The sequence below is a fragment of the Periplaneta americana genome, chromosome 4 (genome assembly GCF_040183065.1).
Source record: "Periplaneta americana isolate PAMFEO1 chromosome 4, P.americana_PAMFEO1_priV1, whole genome shotgun sequence".
NCBI classification, from domain to species: domain Eukaryota; kingdom Metazoa; phylum Arthropoda; class Insecta; order Blattodea; family Blattidae; genus Periplaneta; species Periplaneta americana.
This window is the reverse complement of record NC_091120.1, coordinates 117,807,713-117,829,079: the sequence shown is the minus strand read 5'-3', so window position 1 is coordinate 117,829,079 and position 21,367 is coordinate 117,807,713. Positions and strand designations below refer to the sequence as shown.

The window sequence follows — 21,367 nt, the reverse complement described above, 5'->3', positions numbered from 1 at the left end:
GGTGATCCTGTATGTAGATTAGATTTTGTGAATGGATTTTGAATAAAATGCGTGACGGAAAAATTAATCCTAATCTCATTCTCTTTTAAGACGAAGCATGGTGGGTATGTAAATTCTCAAAACTGTCGACATTGGAGTACCAAAAAACCTAATCTGCTTCATGAGGAACCTCTTCATGACCAGAAATTAGGGATGTGGTGCGCAATTTCCAGTGAGAGAATAATAAGTCCAATTTTTTTGAGGGCACAATTAACAGTGATAGATATGTAAACAACATTTTGCAACCTTTTTTGCTGAATTAACTGAGAGGGAACGTAGTTTCGCGTGTTTTCAGCAGGACTTGGTGACGGCTCATACAACAAATGTTTCATTGCAGGCAATTCGACAAGTGTTTGACGATAGAGTTATCTGCAATAACCACTTGTGACTATTATCATTAAAAGATAAAGCGTATAAAACGAATCCACACACTTTAGATGAACTTAAGGATAACAGTCGCTAAGAGATCAATTCAATTTCTCAAAGAGAACTAAGGAAGGTAATGGGTAGAGCCCGGAATTTTAGGTGCTAAAAGTTAACATTATTCTTCGGTATAGTTTATAAAATAGAAGCCAAGTCCCCACTTCTTTGGCACATCATTCCTGTCATTCAGTATTTTCCTTTTGGTACTGTTAAAAGTCTCTAATCCTCTTAATTACCACTTACAAATTAGCGCATGGTTTACAAAATTCATTACACAGTCCCTCGTGACTCTGTTGTCAATTATTACATATCAGACTCCTGTGAACTAGGCTTAAAACCCTCCTCACAGGCAGCACATCTATTCATCTACACTCAGTGTGATTCTTAACTTTTAGCACCCAAAATTCCGAGCTCTAGTAATGGGTAATTTCATAAGAAAATGCCAGAAATGTGTTGAAAAAGAAGACAGGCAGTTTCAGCATCTCCTTTAGTGATTGGGTGAGTACATAACTTTTAAAGTGCATTAAAATTTATTACAGTCGCGCTCAAACCTCCTGACGTTTGCAGGTGTGTCTGCTTATCGGCGATAGCCAATAGTGGCAGTGCTGCGTTGCAACATATGGGCTACACAGACCCACCGCATAGTCGCTGCTTAGAAATCTCAAAATCAAATATCAAGTGCGCTGGGAAAATTGGTATGTTGTTGGGACCCTGCATGTATATATGATGAATGTTTAATGTTTTCTGAACACATAGAAACAAAAATGACATTTCTACTCCTAGTGGTTCCAATTTTATGGGTTAATACGGTAAAACCCCAATAAGACGCTGTTCAAGGGACCGCGTATTAGACGGGTATACTAATTCTGACTTATATACAGTATCTATTAGCATGTTTCTTTATTGAAATACATGATTCATGAAAGGTAATACAGTATTACTCCATTATGTATTTACTGTACTGTACATCAAAGACATTTACGATATGTATTGTACTCAATTCTTTCGAAAAAAGTAATTTATAGTTATTTGTCGTGTGTGTGTTTCCAAGTCCTCATGTTTATCACCTTCACTTTCCTGCGCTTACATCCTTCCAACGTCGCAGCTGCAGAGATTAAGTCGCGATATTTTATTATTGTCCTTAATGTAGATGATGGGATTTCTAATGAATCAGAGAGTTGTTTCCGATTAAGAGTACTGTTTTCATCGTAATTTCATAAGTTTTCCAATTTTTCCGTCACAGTAGCCTCTGTCTCATTCCTTCTGTGCTGACTTCCAGCAATCAAGTAGTGGACGATGTTTATACAGCTGCGATGCGATAAGGAATGTTTATCATATGTAAGAATTTTGAGAACCATAAACTTACAGCTTCAAACAAAGGGTCTCTTCAGAATATAAACAGAGTTATCTGTTTGTGAGAGGAAAGAAGAGACTACTAAATTGAAATATTAGTTCGATATCTGATGGTGTTGTGTGCAGTTGGCTCTGTTTAAAGTACGGTAAATGAAAGTGTAATGTATACCTTTTTCATGTGTTGGCAATTTGACATTCTCAAAACAATTAATATGTCTCTTAGTGAGTCCAGTACAAGTGGGAATGGTGGATCGAGTGAATATGGCAGTAAAATTCGGAAAATAGTGTTTAGTGTTTATAATTTCTTTAGGAAATACTCTTCTGAAGAAATGCGTAAAAATCTTAACTTTTCAAAATGTCAAGCACTGATTGCCGAGGCTTGTTCTTTAAGTGTCTTTACAGTGTCCCGTGTATGCATATAAGTTAAAAGAGCACAAACACAGGGTGCCAATAAATTGTTCCATTCTCCTAGAAAGCTTATAAATGTTCCTAAAAGAGTTACAAATCTAGACGACTTCTAAAAAGACATTGTACAACATACAATTTTTCACTTTTGCGATAACAGAAAATTTCCGACAGCTGACAAACTAACCGTAGGCCTACTGCTTAGAAAAAAAAATTACTCAGGTTCAGTTTCTTCCACTAAAAGATTATTGAATCGTTTGGGATACCGCTACAGGAAAACCAATGATAGGCGAAAATATCTAATGGAACGGAATGATATTGTTGCCGCAAGACTGAAGTTTCTGAGCAAAATGCAAATGATCAGATCATCAGGTGACACTCGACCCACATTTTACCTTGATGAAACGTGAGTCAACAAAAATCATTCTCTGAAATATGTTTGGCAAGACTCAAATAAAAATGGAGGTCTTAAAGTGCTTTTAGGAAAGGGAGGTAGACTTATTGTTTGCCATGTAGGATCAGCTGAAACAGGTTTCGTTCCAGGTAGTAAATGGGTATTCAGATCAAAGAAAACCAGTGATTATCACGAAGAAAAGACGGCACAATCATTTCGTGATTGGTTCTTAAACAGCTTTCTAAATCATCTAGATTCTACAAGAAGGGAGTATAATTATAATGGACAATGCTCCATACCATTCCGTTAGCATTAATAGAACACCAAATACCTCCTCTAAAAAAGATGAAATCAGTGAATGGGTGAATAGTAAAGGTGTTAGTTTTTCTTCCTCAAAAACTAAGTCAGAACTTTTGGAAAAAGTGTTGACTTTAAAGCAGTGAAAAATGTATAAACTTTATCAGCTGGCCAATGAAATGGGGCATGATATGATAAGACTCCCACGTTATCATTGCCAGTATAATGCAATAGAACTAATTTGGACCCAGGTGAAAAGGGAGGTTGCTAGAAACAACAAAACTTTCAAAATGTGGGATGTGGAAGAATTTGTAAATAAGGAACTTGATAATGTGACAATTGAGGACTGGGTAAAATGCGCGAAACACGCGGTGAAATTACAACAGCAAGATTTCGCTAAAGAGTTAGGTCGGGAAAACATTTTAGAACCAGTGATCATTAATTTACAGGAATACAGTGACATGGGTGACAGTAAAACTGATGGTGAGGGGGCTCACGACGACGATGTTTGCTCACCATCAGCTCTGCCACTGGAGTAGAAATTTGCAGCACAAAAGGTACGTTTTATTAATTCATCATTTTCCTCAAACGGAACACAGGCATATAATAACCGCTATTTTTGTAAGAATGTGCTCTGACAGCATGGACATAATGCTATTTAGGGCCATGTCAATTCAATCAATTCATTTGTACAGAAAATTACTATTTTAAATTAATCCTATCATTCAGTTTATTTGATCAAACTTCGCCTTCATGTTATTGGACAACTTTATTAACCCCAATAAAAATAAAACTTACAAAACGGATATAAATTCAGCGAGTTACGTTTGACTCAACTAATTTTTCTATATTTTGTGACTTTTAATTTCATTCGAAGCAATTTGGAGATAATAATAAATATTATTATTATTATTATTATTATTATTATTATTATTAAGTCTTCTGGAGCTTCTTATCAAACCAACCTCAGGTAAAGGGTCGCGCTCCACAGTTTTAAAAGTACTGCCGCTGAGAGACAGAGACGGAGAGAGTAGTTGTGACAACGTCGCGCTCGCATGTTACTGGCTTTCGCGAAACGTCAGGAGGTTTGAGCGCGACTGTAGGCAGTCACTCTAGCTTGCTAAACATTGGGTTCTTGTATTGCCTGGCCGCCGGTGGGAAGTGATAGCTTATTGACCAAGCAGGACCCCACCTCAGCTACGGTGCCCCGATATATGTAATTCTAATTGATGAAAATCAACAATGAGTTTTAATCAGCTAGAAATTTAAATCTAATAATGGAGAATAAAACGTTACTGCTAATAAAATAAAATTTTCCTCAGTAGTCTCCTGTTGTGTCTTTCTTCTTGTGCTTGTGATTTTATACTAAATTAGTTTTCGCAACAAAACAAAACAGTTGTGATGGCTAACAGGAGGCAGCTTTTGAAACTACTGCAAAGAAATGGACACATGGTGATCGGGTCAAAAGTACTATCGACAATCAGATTTGTGAATAATTATGATTGCTGGCAGGACAGATATCAAAATAATTTCTTTGGGCCAGTCTCTTTTGTTTCCAACCGTCAATAATAATAATTTTGTTATTATTCACACTCAGTCTTCAGTCAGCCTTCGTTCAAAATTTAATGAGTGTGTTTCCATCATAATACTTCACAAAGGATGTGTGGCTTAAATCGGGAACATTAAAAAGAAACGTACACTCGAGTAAAACTAACAATCCCAGGAGTGATAGTGAATCAAGTGTCCCTGCTTCGAGCTGACATAAGTGCGATCAGTTCGGCAATTAACGCGAAAAGAATATCAGTGTAAATATGACGCGAACTATTTGGGGTTGGGATTTACATGGTGTAATTATAAAGACGAATCCAAACCACAGTGTGTATTATAGGCCTATTACGAACTTCTCTCAAGTGATTTCATGAAACCAAATAAATTACGAAGACACTTAGAAACCAGGGGCGGTTTTTCGGGTGAAACTCGTGAAGTGGCACTTCACCTGTTTACTAAGCGCAACTTCACTTATTTACAAGTATTTTAATATTTTATTTTATTTCACTTCATTTTTACTTAAAATTACGGAAGACATGGGGGAAGCCTCCGATAAACAAAAATTGACCATTTTGACACTTCTTGACTTCAGCAAAGCCTTTGACTCAGTTGTCATAGATCTGTTACTATGCAAGCTCCGAGCCCTTAATTTATCAGAAAGTTCAGTATCGTGGTTTACCTCCTACCTTCAAGTACGCCAAAATTTGTGCGGGTCTGTGATCGTTTTTCTTCCTGGCGTATTGTGGATGCAGGTGTACCACAGGGGTCAGTTCTTGGACCTCTACTTTTTACGATCTACATAAATAACATTGCTGGGTAGCTTTCGGTCCTGGACCCCGGACTCATTTGACCGGCATTATCACCTTCATCTCATTCAGACGCTAAATAACCTAAGCTGTTGATAAAGCGTCGTAAAATAACCTACTAAAAAAATAAATGACATATCACAATCTGTTAAACACTGTAGATATATCCTATTTGCTGAAGACTTACAAATATATATCTCTGCACCTATATCGGCACTAAATTACGCAATAAATGAAGTAAACAATGACCTAAAATCATTTATTTCATGGACGAAAAAGTTTGGACTGAAAATGAACTCGGAGAAATCACAGGCAATTATAATGGGACATCAACGACTTTTAAGTAAATTAAACACAGGTGACATCTCCTGCTAAAATGAATGAAACTATTATCCCTTACAGTGATAGAGTAAAAAATCTAGGAATTTATATGGACAAAAACTTAAGTTGGAATACTCAAATCACACACACACATGTAAAATATTTTTTATGAAAATTCACACCCTAAAAAGAATTCGAAATTTCCTTCCGTTCCTTCTCAAGAAGAATTTAGTGCAGTTGCTCTTGATGCCTCATTTTGATTACTGTGACACTCTCTACACTGACCTTAACATGAGACTGACAGACAGACTACAGCGTGTTCATAATGCATGTGTTCGATTTATTTGCAACGTCCGTAGATCTGATCATATCACACCTTCACTAAATATGCTGTCCTGGGTCCATCTCAAAGAGCGAAGAACTATTCACTCTCTCACTTTACTCTTCAATATTCTTCAAACTTCTAACCCTACCTACTTTGCTTCTCGCTTTCAACATTTGTCCTCATATCACGAAATAGATACTCGCTCATAACACCATATCACACTCTCCATTCCTAAACACAGAACATCCTTCTACTCTTCATCTTTCACTGTCTCTGCAGCTTATCTCTGGAACTCTCTACCACAACATGTCAGAGACTGTCGGACATTGTCTAGTTTCAAAAATAAATTAAAATTGCACTTTTTGAATTAGATTCCTTTCAGTTATAAGCCCTTTTCTCTGCGATTGTTTTGTAAAAATATAGGCTATATATTTCTTTTCCTTCCTTTCCCCTTATTGTTCTCTTTATCAGCCGATGAATTTATTATCATAGTCTTTTTATTGTGAATTTGATTTAATTTTCGTATTTCTTTTCTTTTTTTATTATTATTATTATTATTTTATTACAGTCCATTTTGTTATATTATTCCTTATGTTTTTCCATATTAAGCATTTGTACTAAATGAGTTGCTTTCACTATATTCCAGTGTATTTTACTTTCTTTTTTTCTATTATGGTATTATTTTCATGTTGTTTAGTGTCGATTTTATTATGCTATTATTATTTTTTTTGTAATATGTTAGTATTCTGTTCTTTAACTTTTTGTTAAATTTTAACTGCTTGTATACTTTGTGACCTGGTAGAGTGTAAGAGAAGGCCCCATGGTCTTAACTCTGCCAGTATAAATAAATAATAATAATTATAATTTTTGTCTTTTACATTCTGCATTGTGATATGTTCTGCAATTAGATATTCTGCATTATGAAACACTAGTCCCATTGTCACTACTGGTTGGGGCAGAGTGAGGAAGGGTGACAATTGCAGCTATATCCCTCTTTTTAGAGGTACAGCTTCTCAATTTGCGGATTTGTTTATGGATAACCATGGCAACGAACCCTTGTAAGATTTCTATAGAGCCTGTTTGCAAGGGTACTTGAATTTCTCTTATACCTGCAAACATTCTTATAGCCTCCTGGCTTGGCTCTTTTGAAAGGAAAATAACGGCATGTGAATACAATGAGATAAAATTCCTTGTCTTTCACAGTGTTCAAGCTTCTTTGTACCTGTTAATTTCAGTTTGTGAGACATGTGACTAGAGTGACTGTGTTATGTCTTGTTGCTAAAACGATATATTAGAAGATTAAGTTAACTAAGCAGTTTATTTTTGGTGATAGTTTTATAATTATTTTTAAAAGTGGTGACTCAAATATGTTTATTAACAGCGAGGAATGTATCCTATAAACGATATAGTGTGTAGCATGTTACAGACACCATTTTGGCGATGGACTGAAGGTGATGGAAAGAGATTTATTGTTACCGGAAAACCACCGGCGTGGCTCAGTTGATTAAGGCACTTGCCTGCTGGTCTGAAGTTGTGCTCGGGGGCGGGTTCTATCTCCGGTTGGGCTGATTACCTGGTTAGGTTTTTTCGAGGTTTTCCCCAACTGTAAGGTGAATGTCAGGTAATTTGTGGCGAATCCTCGGCCTCATCTCGCCAAATACCATCTTGCTATCACCAATCTCATCAACGCTAAATAACCTCGTAGTTGATACAACGTTGTTAAATAACCGACTAAAATAAAAAAATTGTTAGTGGGAAAACCAACACTTGTTATTAATATATCGGCAAAAAAGTTGAAAAGGAGAGGTGCAAGATCTTACACCAAACATTTTAAAAGTGCGTGGTACAGTGAATATCAGTGGCTGTGCCGTAGTTCTTATTTGGAAAAATTGTTTTGTTGGCCCTGTTTGTTAGTTGGAATAAAAAAATCAGCATGGAACTCGGATGGATTTTGTGAAAACAGATGAAGTTTTTGTCAGTTTTTTTTTTTAAAAGACTAAAGAAAGGGGTGAATTTTCAGGGCGGAATTATGTTAAGGTGTCAGAAGGTGAACTTTTTCAGAATTATTTTTGAAATACTTGACGTCATTTTTATGCAAGTTATCAAGACACTGAACAGCTTCAGTTTTGATCTTTTGTCAATAACTTCAAAATTTTTTCAGTATTCAAATATTTTTCCTTCTAATGCTCTTGCCACTCTACAAGAGACTTTCCCAAATTTGTTGAAAGTAAGTTGTTTGAAAACAGAACTAGAGCTTCTCTATGCAGATCATGAGTACCAGAAAATTTCCCCTGATACAAGCACTAAAACGTATAAGAGAAAACAAAGACGTATTGAAGAAACCTATAGGCTCTTTTCCCTTACTGTGACATTACCGTCAACAAGCGTTTCAGTGGATCGAAATTTTTCTGCACTGAACCGCATAAAGACAAATCTTCGCAATTCAATGGCACAAGGGAGGTTAACATCACTGGCATGCATCTTCATTCACAAGGACTTGCTACATGATCTGGTTGAGAAGCAACCATTTCATGACGACATCATTGACAAATTCTCCATCTGTAGAGACAGACGAATCAACTTAATCTACAAAAAATAGGTAAGTCGTACATCATGTCCCTCAATAAAAGAGCTTCACCAACTTATCAGGTTGCGAGCCGCCACTGTTAGAAACAAAACATTCAGATGTTAAAAATAAAAGCGAAGAATATTTCGCTCGCACATTAATGCGATTTAAACGGGAAAAATTTCCTGTATGTAAAGTAGGGTCATTGAATTCAAAGGCTTTGGAATCATCATATTTGGCTAGTTTGCGTTTTGCTAAAGCTGGAAAATTTCATTCTATAGGTAGGGAACTAATCCTTTCTGTGGTAAAGGATACTGTTAAAGTTATGTTCGGTGAAAAAGAAGCAAAGGAGTTAGATTTAATTCCCATGTTTAACGATACAGTGCATCATCATATCAATGAAATGGCTAGTGACGTAGAAAATCAATTGATCATGATAATAAGAGACAGTAGATATCTTGCATTGCAAATTCAAGAATCAACAGATATCGTCAATTCATCTCATCTCATGTTTCATTAGGATGAATATCAGGGTACCATCAATGAAGATTTTCTTTTCTGTGAAAACTTATCACGTGTACAAGAGCAGAATGTATTTTCGAAGTTTTTAATTCATATGTGATTAAGCACAGCAATGGTTGGAAAAAATGTGTTGGGCTAACTTTTGATGGGTGTCGGGCGGTGTGTGGACGAGCACAGTGGTGTGAATCCAATATACATACACCAGCTTATGCAGACACGATAGGCCCATCCATCACACCACTATCACCACCACCACCACCACCACCACCACTGCTACTACTACTGCTGCTGCTAATAATAATAATAATAATAATAATAATAATAATAATAATTCACATTGATATTACAGTTGGTCATTGTTTGGCTAATGCCTCTGCAATAAATAATAATATAAATAATTGATTAAATGGCGATCTTACTCGTGTTAATTGTGTAAGCACGTGCGGGTTACAACTGTTTCGGTGCTTCTTCACACCGTCCTCAGAGCCTACTAGATCTCGGCGTCATCTCGAACTTCGCTGCCTGTTGTGTGGGTGCGTTCGATTGTTGAAAAGTGTTGAAATGTGGTGTCAAATAGTGTGTGTGTTCTGAAATTGATATGTGTGTTGAGAATTTGATCAGGGTGTGTTTTAGTGTGTATGTATATTTCATATTGTTCTAGTGTGTTCAGTTTTTGGTTTTTGGGTTGTATGTGTAGGATTTCCATGTCTGTATTTATGTTATTGTATGTGTGGTTAGCATTAGTTATGTGTTCAGCATATATAGATGTATTGGGTCCTCTGGTTATTACTTTAATGTGTTCTTTGTATCGAGTTTGGAATGATCTGCCTGTCTGTCCAATGTAGAAACTGTCGGAACTATTGCATGTGAATTTGTATACGCCTGTGTGGTTGTATTTATTTGTTTGTGTTGTTTGTGTGTTGAGATGTCTTTGTAGTGTGTTTTGTGTTCTGTATGCTATGTTAGGGTGGCACATGTCACGCATTGGTTTCAATGCCTTATAACTTTTTTGTAAATTGATTTTTTACTTATTTCTTTTCAGATCTGTATAAAGTAAACTTGGGAGATACACCATGGAGAGATTGAATCCTGAACAGCGCACGAAACTGATTGAACTTTATTTTGAGAATCAAAGGTCCATCATCCTCACTCAGAGAGCATACCGTCGGCACTTCCATGTCCGCAACTGTCCTCATCAGACTACGATTCTGCGTCTGGTAGCACGATTTCGGCAAAATTATTCAGTCTGCGATTGCTCAAGAACGGGTAGACGACGTTCAGTTCGAACTCCCGAAAACACTGAGCGAGTGAGGGACAGCATTAATGACAACCCTGAAACATCAACTCAGCTTGGGATGAATCGAAGGTTGCTGCAAAGGATTTTAAGGACTGATTTGAAATTGTTCCCATACAAACTGCAACTGGTGCAGAGTGTCTCCCGCAGATGCACAAGCCCGTCTCAGGTATGCAGTTCACTTCCAAAACTTGGTGAGGGAACAACAGGACTTTCTCCAGAATCTGATAATGAGTGACGAAGCCCATTTCCACGTAAATGGTGTTGTCAGCAAACAAAACTGCCGAATATGGGCACGGGAAAACCCCAAGGCCATCGTTCCGCATGATTTGCATCCAATAAGATGTACAGTGTGGTGTGGTGTAACCTCAGAATGGATCATCGGTCCGTATTTCTTTGAAGAAGAAGGTGCTGTCATAACAGTAACAGGAGAGCGGTATCGCAACATGATCAGAGACTTTCGCCTAAAACCGCACTGATGATCCCCAATAATTTCATCTACATACGGAGCTAATCTTCTCAAAAGAATATTGGACAAAATTTTGTACGATGTCAACAAAAGTTATATTCCTCGAAAGTTACCACAGTTGGTTTTGTCCCCCTTCTTAAAAATAGGTACAATTATGGACTCCTTCCATTGTTCTGGTACAATTTCCTTTTCCCAAATAGCAAGTACAAGTTTATAAATTTCGCTATATAATGCACTTCCACCCTCTTGTATTAATTCTGCTGGAATTTGATCGATACCTGGAGACTTGTACTTTTTCAGATTTTCTATCGCAGTTTCGACTTCTGAAAGCGTGGGTTCGGGTATAAATGGCTCAGCAGTTTGTATTTCAATTTCGTCCCGATCATTTCTATTTGGCCTATGTACATTTAGTAGTTGCGCAAAATAGTTTTTCCATCTGTTTAGGACTGATGGAGAGTCTGCAAGCAAGTTACCATTCTCATCCTTGATCACGTTTATCCTTGGCTGATATCCGTTCTTAAATTCCTTTATACCCTTATATAAATCTCTAATGTTTTTATTCTTACTATTTGTTTCTACCTCATTCAGTTTTTCCTTCAAGTAACCTCTCTTTTTATTCCTAAGTGTACGACTTGCTTCCTGTCTTTCATTGAAATAATTATCTCTCTTCTCCTCAACTGGATCCTGTAAGAATTTCAATTTTGTCTGTTTCCTTCTTTCTACTGCAATGCAACAATCATCAAACCACGGTTTCTTTTTCTTAGTGAAATAATAATAATAATAATAATAATAATAATAATAATAATAATAATAATAATAATAATAATAAGATATTACAATTGATCATTGTTTGGCTAATGCCTCTGCATTAAATAAATAATAAAATAAAAAAATAATAGTAGTAGTAATTTAATAAATCACATCGATATTACAGTTGGTCATTGTTTGGCTTACTTTTTAACTTTGCTCTAGAATATGCCATTTGGAAAGTCCAGGATAACAGAGAGGGTTTAGAATTGAACGGGCTACATCAACTCCTTGTTTATGCAGATGACGTGACTATGTTAGGAGAAAATCCACAAACTATTAGGGAAAACACGGGAAATTTACTTGAAGCAAGTAAAGAAATAGGTTTGGAAGTAAATTCCGAAAAGACAAAGTATATGATTATGTCTCGTGACCAGAATATTGTACGAAATGAAAATATAAAAATTGGAATTTTATCCTTTGAAGAGGTAGAAGAATTAAAATATTTTGGAGCAACAGTAACAAATATAAATGATAATTGGGAGGATATTAAACACAGAATAAATATGGAAACTGCCATATTATTATTGTAATGTATTATTGTACTGCCGTAAGTAAGCAATAATAATAATAATAATAATAATAACAATAATAGTAATAATAATAATAATAATAATAATAATAATAATAATAATAAAACTTACAAATGGCTTTTAAGGAACCCGCAGGTTCATTGCCGCCTTCACATAAGCTCGCCATTGGTCCCTATCCTGTGCAAGATTAATCCAGTCTCTATCATCATATCCCACCTCCCTCAAATCCATTTTAATATTATCCTCCCATCTACGTCTCGGCCTCCCCAAAGGTCTTTTTCCATCTGATCTTCCAACTAACACTCTATATGCATTTCTAGATTCGCCCATATGTGCTACATGCCTTGCCCATCTCGAACGTCTGGATTTAATGTTCCTAATTATGTCAGGTGAAGAATACAATGAGTGCAGTTCTGCGTTGTGTAACTTTCACCACTCTCCTGTAACTTCATCCCTCTTAGCCCCAAATATTTTCCTAAGAACCTTATTCTCAAACACCCTTAATCTCTGTTCCTCTCTCAAAGTGAGAGTCCAAGTTTCACAACCATACAGAAGAACTGGTAATACCGGTATAACTGTTCTATAAATAATAATAATAATAATAATAATAATAATAATAATAATAATAATAATAATAATAATAATAATAATAATAATAATTCTCAATATTTAAAGTTTAGCGAATTCCAGTACTCACAATCATTAAGATTAATTTCTGGGTGAACTATATAAAAAGATAAATGATAAGTAAACGTTTAAACTTTAAAAATTTAAAAAAAGATTTTCATAATCTCATTATCCTATTACCCAATGAGTGGTAAGCATATCTAAAATCTTGACAGCAAACTCAGTATGTTACACAAGAATCCAATTACACAATATTCCTCTGAATGCTTATTAAAACACATGAGGATGCCAGGTCAAATGCAATATCCTCCTAAAGTGAATTACTTTCTCTTCCTTGCCAATCTTTTCACATGGTGAAACTCACATTGAGGGCAAAACCCGGCCTTGAGTGTCATATCATGGACCCTAAATGTTGACACGCATTTTTATCATGCTTGATGATTTCAAGTTAAACATAACAGCATCTCCTTAATGACAAAAGTAGGTAAACTGACACTGGCAGAACGGACGCAATAACAAAACAAAATACTACTACCAGTACTTGATTTAGCACATTTCGTGTTAGAATGACTCTGATCTCCAGGGATGCAGTAGCCAGTTTAGGCAAGGATTTAAACTGCTTCCCCTCCACAGATAACTGTTTCAAGGAAGGTAAGAACAAGCAATACGGATACGTTGGATAACAATCTTCTGTTAGAATAGCATATTCCGCGAAGCATGACAAACAATACAAGGCACTGCCCACACAGGTCTTGTAGATGCTGACGAAGAGCGAAAGTAATGCAGTATTCATGAGACTGGGCATATGCTCAGTTTAGTGTAGTCTTCAAGTAAATCAACAGTGAATAATTTACTTATATATGACAAGTGGCCGTGGTATTTCAAAAAGAGACAACTGTGAATAATAGAAACATGAGAACAGTGTGTTATTTTATTTTATTGGTATGTATATCAGTGATAAGAAAGAAGTTACAAACATTAAATATATGGCTGCAAATTGTATGGGTATTTTGTTACTGTTCTTCACTATACTGTGTTAACTTAATTTGGAATAACACCTCTTAAAACATTAAATCATTCATAGCTACTTTTATTACTAAGAGCATGATGATTTTGATTTTTAAGTTTTTAATTTCATAGCACAATGGTTCCCAAAGTAGGAGTCGGAGTCGTGTAAAAAGCTGAAGAGGATCGCGAAATGATTTTCAAAATGAAACAAAAACTCCTTATTAACATGAATTTAGAAACATAAAAAACGTTTAACATAAACATAAAAAAAATCTTTCAGCAATTAATTAATGTGATAAATTTGCCCGTTTTTCAGAACCTTGCCTCTCAAATCAGAACTAAGTATTCTATACACATACACAGTGATATCATTTTCAAGTTCGAAATTACGCTATATCAACTAGCGTCGATGGGATTAGTGATGGCGAGATGATATTTGGCGAGATAAGGTCGAGGATTAGCCACAAATTACCTGATATTTACCTTACGGTTGGGAAAAACTTATAAAAGATCCAACCAGGTAATCAGCTCAAGCGAGAATCGAACCCACGCCCAAGCACAACTCTTAGCTGACTGAGCTACGCTGGTGGCTTTTCTCGCTTTTCTTTTGATGGCAATCATAGACGAAACTCTTAATTTGCATGATTGCGAGGTTGCAAACGTTATAAAAAATGTAAGAGCCTCTTTTGCAGACTTGAGGTATTCTTTTGATGCAAAACTAGTCAATGCTCCGCGGGGAAAAAAAAAAAAAAAAAAAAAAAAAAAAAAATCCAGTTCCAACATTCCATCAGCAGGTAGATATGGGTATTTAAACGAGTTTTTTTCTTCATATTTTTTTTTAGAATTTCAGCTAGTTGAACGCAAGGACTGTCGTAATTGTTTTGAGTTTCTTTCGGAAAACACTCACAAACTGTTTAAAGTCGTATTTCGGATAGTATCCGCTGGTTTTGAGTAAAATTATAATTGTTTACGATTTTACATGGATTTGTATTTTTGGAATGTTGTCAGGAATAGTTACGGTAGTGGGGGGGGGGGATTGCAAACTGAAATCTCTCCCAAAAGTGGGCCACACCATAGCCATTTATGAAGGGATATATTCATGAGATTGCAATATAAACTTAGTTTTAAAATTCGTAATCTATAATAATGAAGAAACTATACCAAACTCGATCACCATTTTAATTCTATCAGGTTAAAAAAGTCGACATTCACTTCATTAATTAAACTCAGAGTCTCAATTTCTTTCAAACGCTTTCATCAGAAATACAAAGCACTCTTTAAAGTTCACTGATGGATATACAACCACAGACTATTTACATTTGAAAATATGTATTGGTATAGGTCATGCAAGCAGGGATTACCGACGACAGGAATGCGAACGAATCAATTCGATAAGGAAGAGCGGGCGACAGGAAAGGTCACGAGATAACTTGAATGATATTCAAGAGCACAGTCAGAAGAGAAACGATATCGACAGAACCAGTCTTGCATTGTGATATTTACATTACGGTTTTAGTTTCAGTTCTACTGCATGTGAATATGTGTCTTGTTCTATGTGCGTTTATTCTATTATGCAGTGATGGAGCGTTCCCCTCGCAGAGTATCATTATTTTATTCGTAAACATAATGTTGCGCGTTTAATTCGCTTCGAATTTTTCTCTTGCTCACAGACGATGTCCCCATCTGTTCATCATATTGGAAGAGGCAGTACTTCCATCGGCCCGTATTTCTCGCTCCCTCGGCGTGCCTACATACACACGTCAAAACAGACAGTAACGCCACCACTGTTTTTCGGTAATCGTTACTTGCGCGAGCTATACTAGGAGACTCTAGCAACAAATTTCCGGAAGGAAACGATTTAAATACTGAATCACTCAATAAGCGTTCAAGTATAATATTACTCTGACGCAGAAATGAATTAATCCTCCAAGAAACTTTACAAAAAGCCTTAATGATACCGGTACCTTTGATAAATTTATACCACTTGAAGAAGGAAGAATTCAATATTGTAAAATATAGGTAGGTACAGCATTTCGTTGGCTTACTGGTACTTCTAAAACCTCGTAACAGTGTTTGAGGAAATTGTACAAGAGAGCAAAATAACTTATTCTTTATATCCCCCACTAACAACTGTTATGCATTTGTTATTTATAAAATATAAAAACGTTTGCAGACTGAAGAGCTGTTATCACAAGAAGCATTTTGAAAATATACACATTTCAACATTCGTGAAAAAGTGGGCTTAAGAGATTTTAGAAATAAGCTGGCAATTTATAGATTACCGTAAAGCTCGATTTAGAGTTTCAATGGCTTCAAACAGAGATGCTAGAGAAAGCTAGTCTTGAATCCCTATTGTTTCAATGAATAAAATCATTGTAAACTGGATAATGGAATCCTATGGCGAGAGAATGATCAACCACAACCTACATTTAGACACCATTTCTATTACATTTTAAGATTGTAGTACATGAACTAAATTGAGCTAATATTTAACTTATAATAAATAGGTAGGTGATTTAAAATGGAAATAAATAATTATCATTCAAACTAAAGTTATGACTTTTCTTGGAAAGCATGGTAAGTGAAATGTCACATTTTAAAGAGGAAATATGTCAGTTAAAATATCAACGTTTGAAAAGATTTAAGGAGTCTAAATTCTGTATTGCCGTGAATACATTCTAGCAAGATAAAGAAAATTGTGGAAAGTGTACCTATATCACTAATTGAGAGAGCATATATTCACGTTCTTTAAAAAACTCGAAAGTTACAAAGTAACACTGTAACACTATTTTTGTAAATGTCTGTTTATACACATTTCAGTAAGCCAATCAAATAGTGCGTTCTTTTCTTAACACAGAACTTTGACGAAACGTTAGCAACATTCTGTCAAGGTAAATTCTGAACTACGCAAAATAAACGAAAGAAAGATCGGAATGTACAACATTAAATTACATCAGAAAATTAATGACAGAAACTATTTTTTCACTAAGTTAACAAATGACAGACAAAAACAAATTCTTTATGAATTTTCATCCAACCATGACTATATTTGAAATAATACCAGGAAGACGCTATGGGGAAACGAATGAAGGTATTTCACTGTTGCCATAGCTACAATAGCTTCCTGCCCTTAAGACAAGTAGATGTTTGTCTAATGACAATGTCATTAGTAACGGGGTAGCTGACATATACATTTTTTGCCAATATAAGATAAGAATTAGTCCTATACCGAATTATTTTCAATACATTAGAGTTGCATGCGTACACAATGGAACTAATTAGTTATGCTTGGGTATTCAGTGGAACACGTCAAGCTGTGACAAAGCAAAGCTTGAGGTTTTTTTTTTTTTTTTTTTTTTTTTCACTCGAGACAGAATGACAAGAGAACTGGTGCATATCACTATGTTTTGAACAACGACTTTCAGTTCAACTTTGTTACTCTTACTGATTTCATTCCTTTCGTGTCTACTTCGCAATGTGTTATATACAGTATATGCATCCCAGTGTTGCCAACCATACAATACAGAAACAGAAAACAATTCTTATTAATTCTGATATAAAGTACTCTAGATTTCGTTAGTGGAAGAATTTTTTATTGAAATGATTGACCTGAAACGTATTTTGCAAATATATTTCAATCATGGTTGTCAACGTGAAAATGAAAGAAAACAGTGAAGGCTTGTTTTTTTGGGGAGGGGGAGGGAAGAGGAGGGTAAGACACTTATTTTTCATTCTGACCATTCGTGAAATACAGTGCCTTTCGCTGTCGAGTAGCCCGTTGCACTTCGGCCGAAGATAGCAACCAATGATAGCCCAGTTCCTGGCAAATCGAAAGCACCCCAGCTGCACAGCGGCCAGTGATAGCAACCAATGTTACTCTCCACAGCCAATTCAGTACAAATATACAATGTACAATGAAAATGACCATGTACAATTGAGTAAAATTACAAAGAAAAATAATCGCGTACCTTATAACATGATATGCTGGAAATGTTGTTCTTTTTCATCCATACATTTCTGGCATCTTTTTAGGAAATGTGCATTTACGCATATAATTCATCTTCCGAAATAGACTCAATTTCACGCCTGATACTTGCTTTCAATTCTTCTAATGTGTGGGGGTTCGTTGCATATACTTTATTTTTTAAGTGCCCCATAGATAAAAGTCGCAAACAGATCGGAGGATTGTGGCAGCCATAATTCTTTACTAGTGATCCTAGCTTAAAAAATTTCCTGAATTAAATTTTAACGTCTCGTTAGCTGTATGTGCCATGGCAGAGTCTTGTTGGAAATACTCTGATTGACATTCAACGTCAGTTAACTGTTCAAAGAATGATGTGAGTATGTCATCCCTGTATCTCTATGCATTATGGTAGTTTAAAAAAATACAGACCCTATAACCCTATATGCAGTTATTGCACATAAAACCCCGATCTTCTCATCATGTAAGGGAGTTTCGTGTATAAAATTAGGTTTATCTGCACTCCAGTATCTGTCATTCTGAATGGACACATGCCCATGTAAATGGAACCATGCTTTGTCAGAAAAGAAAATTAAGCATGAATCAATTACTCCATCATGGACGTTTTGCAAAATCCAGTTACAAAAATTTAACTTTTTTTTTCATGATCACGTGGCAATAATTCATGAACAACAGTGAGCTTGTATGGATTCAATTTTAAGAGTTTGGTAGCTCGCCATGCTGAGGTCATTGAAATTTCAGTGCAAGCCGTCGAAGGGATTTCTATGGAGTATGTTCTAATCTTTCACCCACTTCGTCTAGTTTCTCCTCAGTAAGCACACGTTTATTTTTACCCTTCGCTTCTTATCAAGAAAAGACCCCGTTTCTCTAAATTTAGTGACAAATTTTCGCACAGTGTCTCTATGTGGGGAAGGGCACACCTGGATATTCAGTTAAAATCGCCTTACAACTTCTCTGCAAGAATTTGTTAACACATATGAATTATACATAAAAATTCTTTGTTGTAATGTGTAGGTATGTTGAGGCATTATGTAAATTATAGCACAGCACTAATACAGAAATAACATTCAAAGCACGATCATGCTGAAACAAAACCGCTGTGAGACTAACTGAATGACTTCCACGCTCTTACAAAGGAGAGGAGATTCAAGTCGACCGCCGTGCTGAGAGCTCGGTTATCAACAGTTGCTATCGCCGGCCACTGTGCAATGGGCGACTCGACAGTGAAAGGCACTGTATAATGTCCATATGCATAAAATTAGTCCAATGCTTTGTGCCTCAAATTTTGCAATGAATAAACATAAGCTGTGGAAAAAATTCAAATATCTTGGAGCAACAGTAACAAATATAAATGACAGTAGGGAGGAAATTAAATGCAGAATAAATATAGGAAATGCCTGTTATTATTCGGTTGAGAAGCTTTTGTCATCTAGTCTGCTGTCAAAAAATCTGAAAGTTAGAATTTATAAACAGTTATATTACCGGTTGCTCTGTATGGTTGTGAAACTTGGACTCTCACTTTGAGAGAGGAACAGAGATTAAGGGTGTTTGAGAATAAGATTCTTAGGAAAATATTTGGGGCTAAGAGAGATGAAGTTACAGGAGAATGGAGAAAGTAACACAACGCAGAACTGCACTCATTGTATTCTTCTATTCTTCACCTGACATAATTAAGAACATTAAATTCAGACGTTTGAGATGGGCAGGGCATGTAGCACATATGGGTGAATCCAGAAATGCACATAGAGTGTTAGTTGGGAGACCAGAGGGAAAAAGACCTTTGGTGAGGCCGAGACGTAGATGGGAGGATAATATTAAAATGGATTTGAGGGAGGTGGGACATGATGATAGAGACTGGATTAATCTTGCACAGGATAGGGACCGGTGGCGGGCTTATGTGAGGGCAGCAATGAACCTGCGGGTTCCTTAAAAGCTATTTGTAAGTAAGTAAGTAAGTATAAACATAAGCTAACAAATGACTATGGGAAGTTGAAATGACAATTTCTTGACACAGTATTACAACACTTTCTCTACATTACAATGTAAGAATATGAAAATGAGTTAAGGAAAGAGTGGGAGAGAAAACAATGGCGAAAGGTTCAATGAAATTGCTAGTAATAATACTGAGAGCCTCTTGTATGAAAATTTGTAACTTTAAGACTTGAATAAAACAGAATAGGTTCTTAGTAAAACTGATAAACAATATGGGAAATTACAGCCTGCGGAAGGGACGCTGACAATCTAAACAAAATTTAAAGGAAGCCTGTTAAATTGAAGCTGTTCTTATGAAAACTGCAAAAAGTATGAGGAAGAAGAGAAAATTAAGCATTGTTTGCTTTCAACATCCGTATATTACAGGAGAAAACTATATGGTATAAATTTACTTCCTATCAATACATACTCAAAAAAAGAAAATAATTATATTGCAGTGATACAATGTATTTGGGAAACTCTAGATCTGTCTTAGTCATAACCCATAACTCAGTATAAGCAACATCAATACACTAAGTCTTTTCTCCAGATGCTTGTCTAATAAATGAGTGAGTGAATAAATAAATAAATAAATAAATAAATAAGTAACTAACTAAGTAAGTAAGTAAATAAATAAATAAATAAATAAATAAATTCGCGATAATTCGGACAGCTCTTTTTTACTCTCTCATTTTACACAATCTACTTGGAGATTACTTTTACATTGAAGATAAAAAAAATTGCAAAGAGAGAGAAAGAGAGCGTGCACGCAAGCACGCACTCTCTCTCTCTCTCTCTCTCTCTAAATATACAGTGAGGGACAGAAATGTTGAGCGGCTTGAGTACTTTCTAAGTCAAAGAATGCCACACTGCACAAGCTCTGGACCAAAAGCCTGGTTCATATCATGAAGAGATATTCGTGTCTCTTTGCTATTTAAATATTAAGTTTCTATGCTGTGGAGACATTAAAACAAAGAGTGGAAAGATTTACTATTTACCTTACATATACATATAGACGTAAAATGCTGTAGTTATTTTTAGAAAAAAAAAAAAGAAACCTTTAATATGCAGAAAAGCCGGGAGCTTTCCAACCTGTTATGAAAACATCGAATACTTGAAAGCAAGCACAATGGTCGAGTGGTTAAAGCATATGTGTCTAGACATACTCTAGAATACAGGATCAACAGTTCGAATCTCAACACGATCAATTATGTCTTACTTTTTTAAACAAGTAAGAATATATACCCTTTTCATATGGCTACATATTAATTTTAGTTCCTAAATGTTACAGTCTATTAATATTATTTACAGCATTTATCTTTCCACTATACTTTCCTATACATCAATCAATTCATCCCAAAGACGTTGAAATAATCATTCATACTATACTGTAAGGGCTATTCCATATGAAATCGATCAGTAAAAAACCTCGCATTTTTTTATACTCTAATTTTTCCCTATTTATACAAGGTGCTGAGGAAAGTGCACTTTCAAAAATATACTATCGAAAGTTAAACGGTTTTCGTATTATTGAGCGACAAATTTAGCGTATTTTATAAAAACAAGCCTCTTTCAGCGCTCAGAACTCTGGAACCATTTACTGCAGAACATTGAACGGGAGCTCATTTTGAAGCTGACATTTAGTAGGTTATGATAAGAAGTAATACTTATTTTTAT

The 21,367-nt window shown here is 35.6% G+C and overlaps 1 protein-coding gene and 1 long non-coding RNA gene across 2 annotated transcripts in view; one reads left to right on the top strand and one right to left on the bottom strand.

Moving 5' to 3' along the window:
* Nucleotides 1-21,367, bottom strand: part of Cbp80 (Nuclear cap-binding protein subunit 1) — a 228,324-nt gene that overhangs the window by 27,052 nt on the left and 179,905 nt on the right. The window lies entirely within an intron of this gene.
* On the top strand, nt 511-14,467 carry LOC138698127 (uncharacterized). Its single transcript, XR_011331703.1, has 3 exons — nt 511-960; nt 3,361-3,468; nt 10,042-14,467. It is a non-coding gene; the product is annotated as an uncharacterized lncRNA (long non-coding RNA).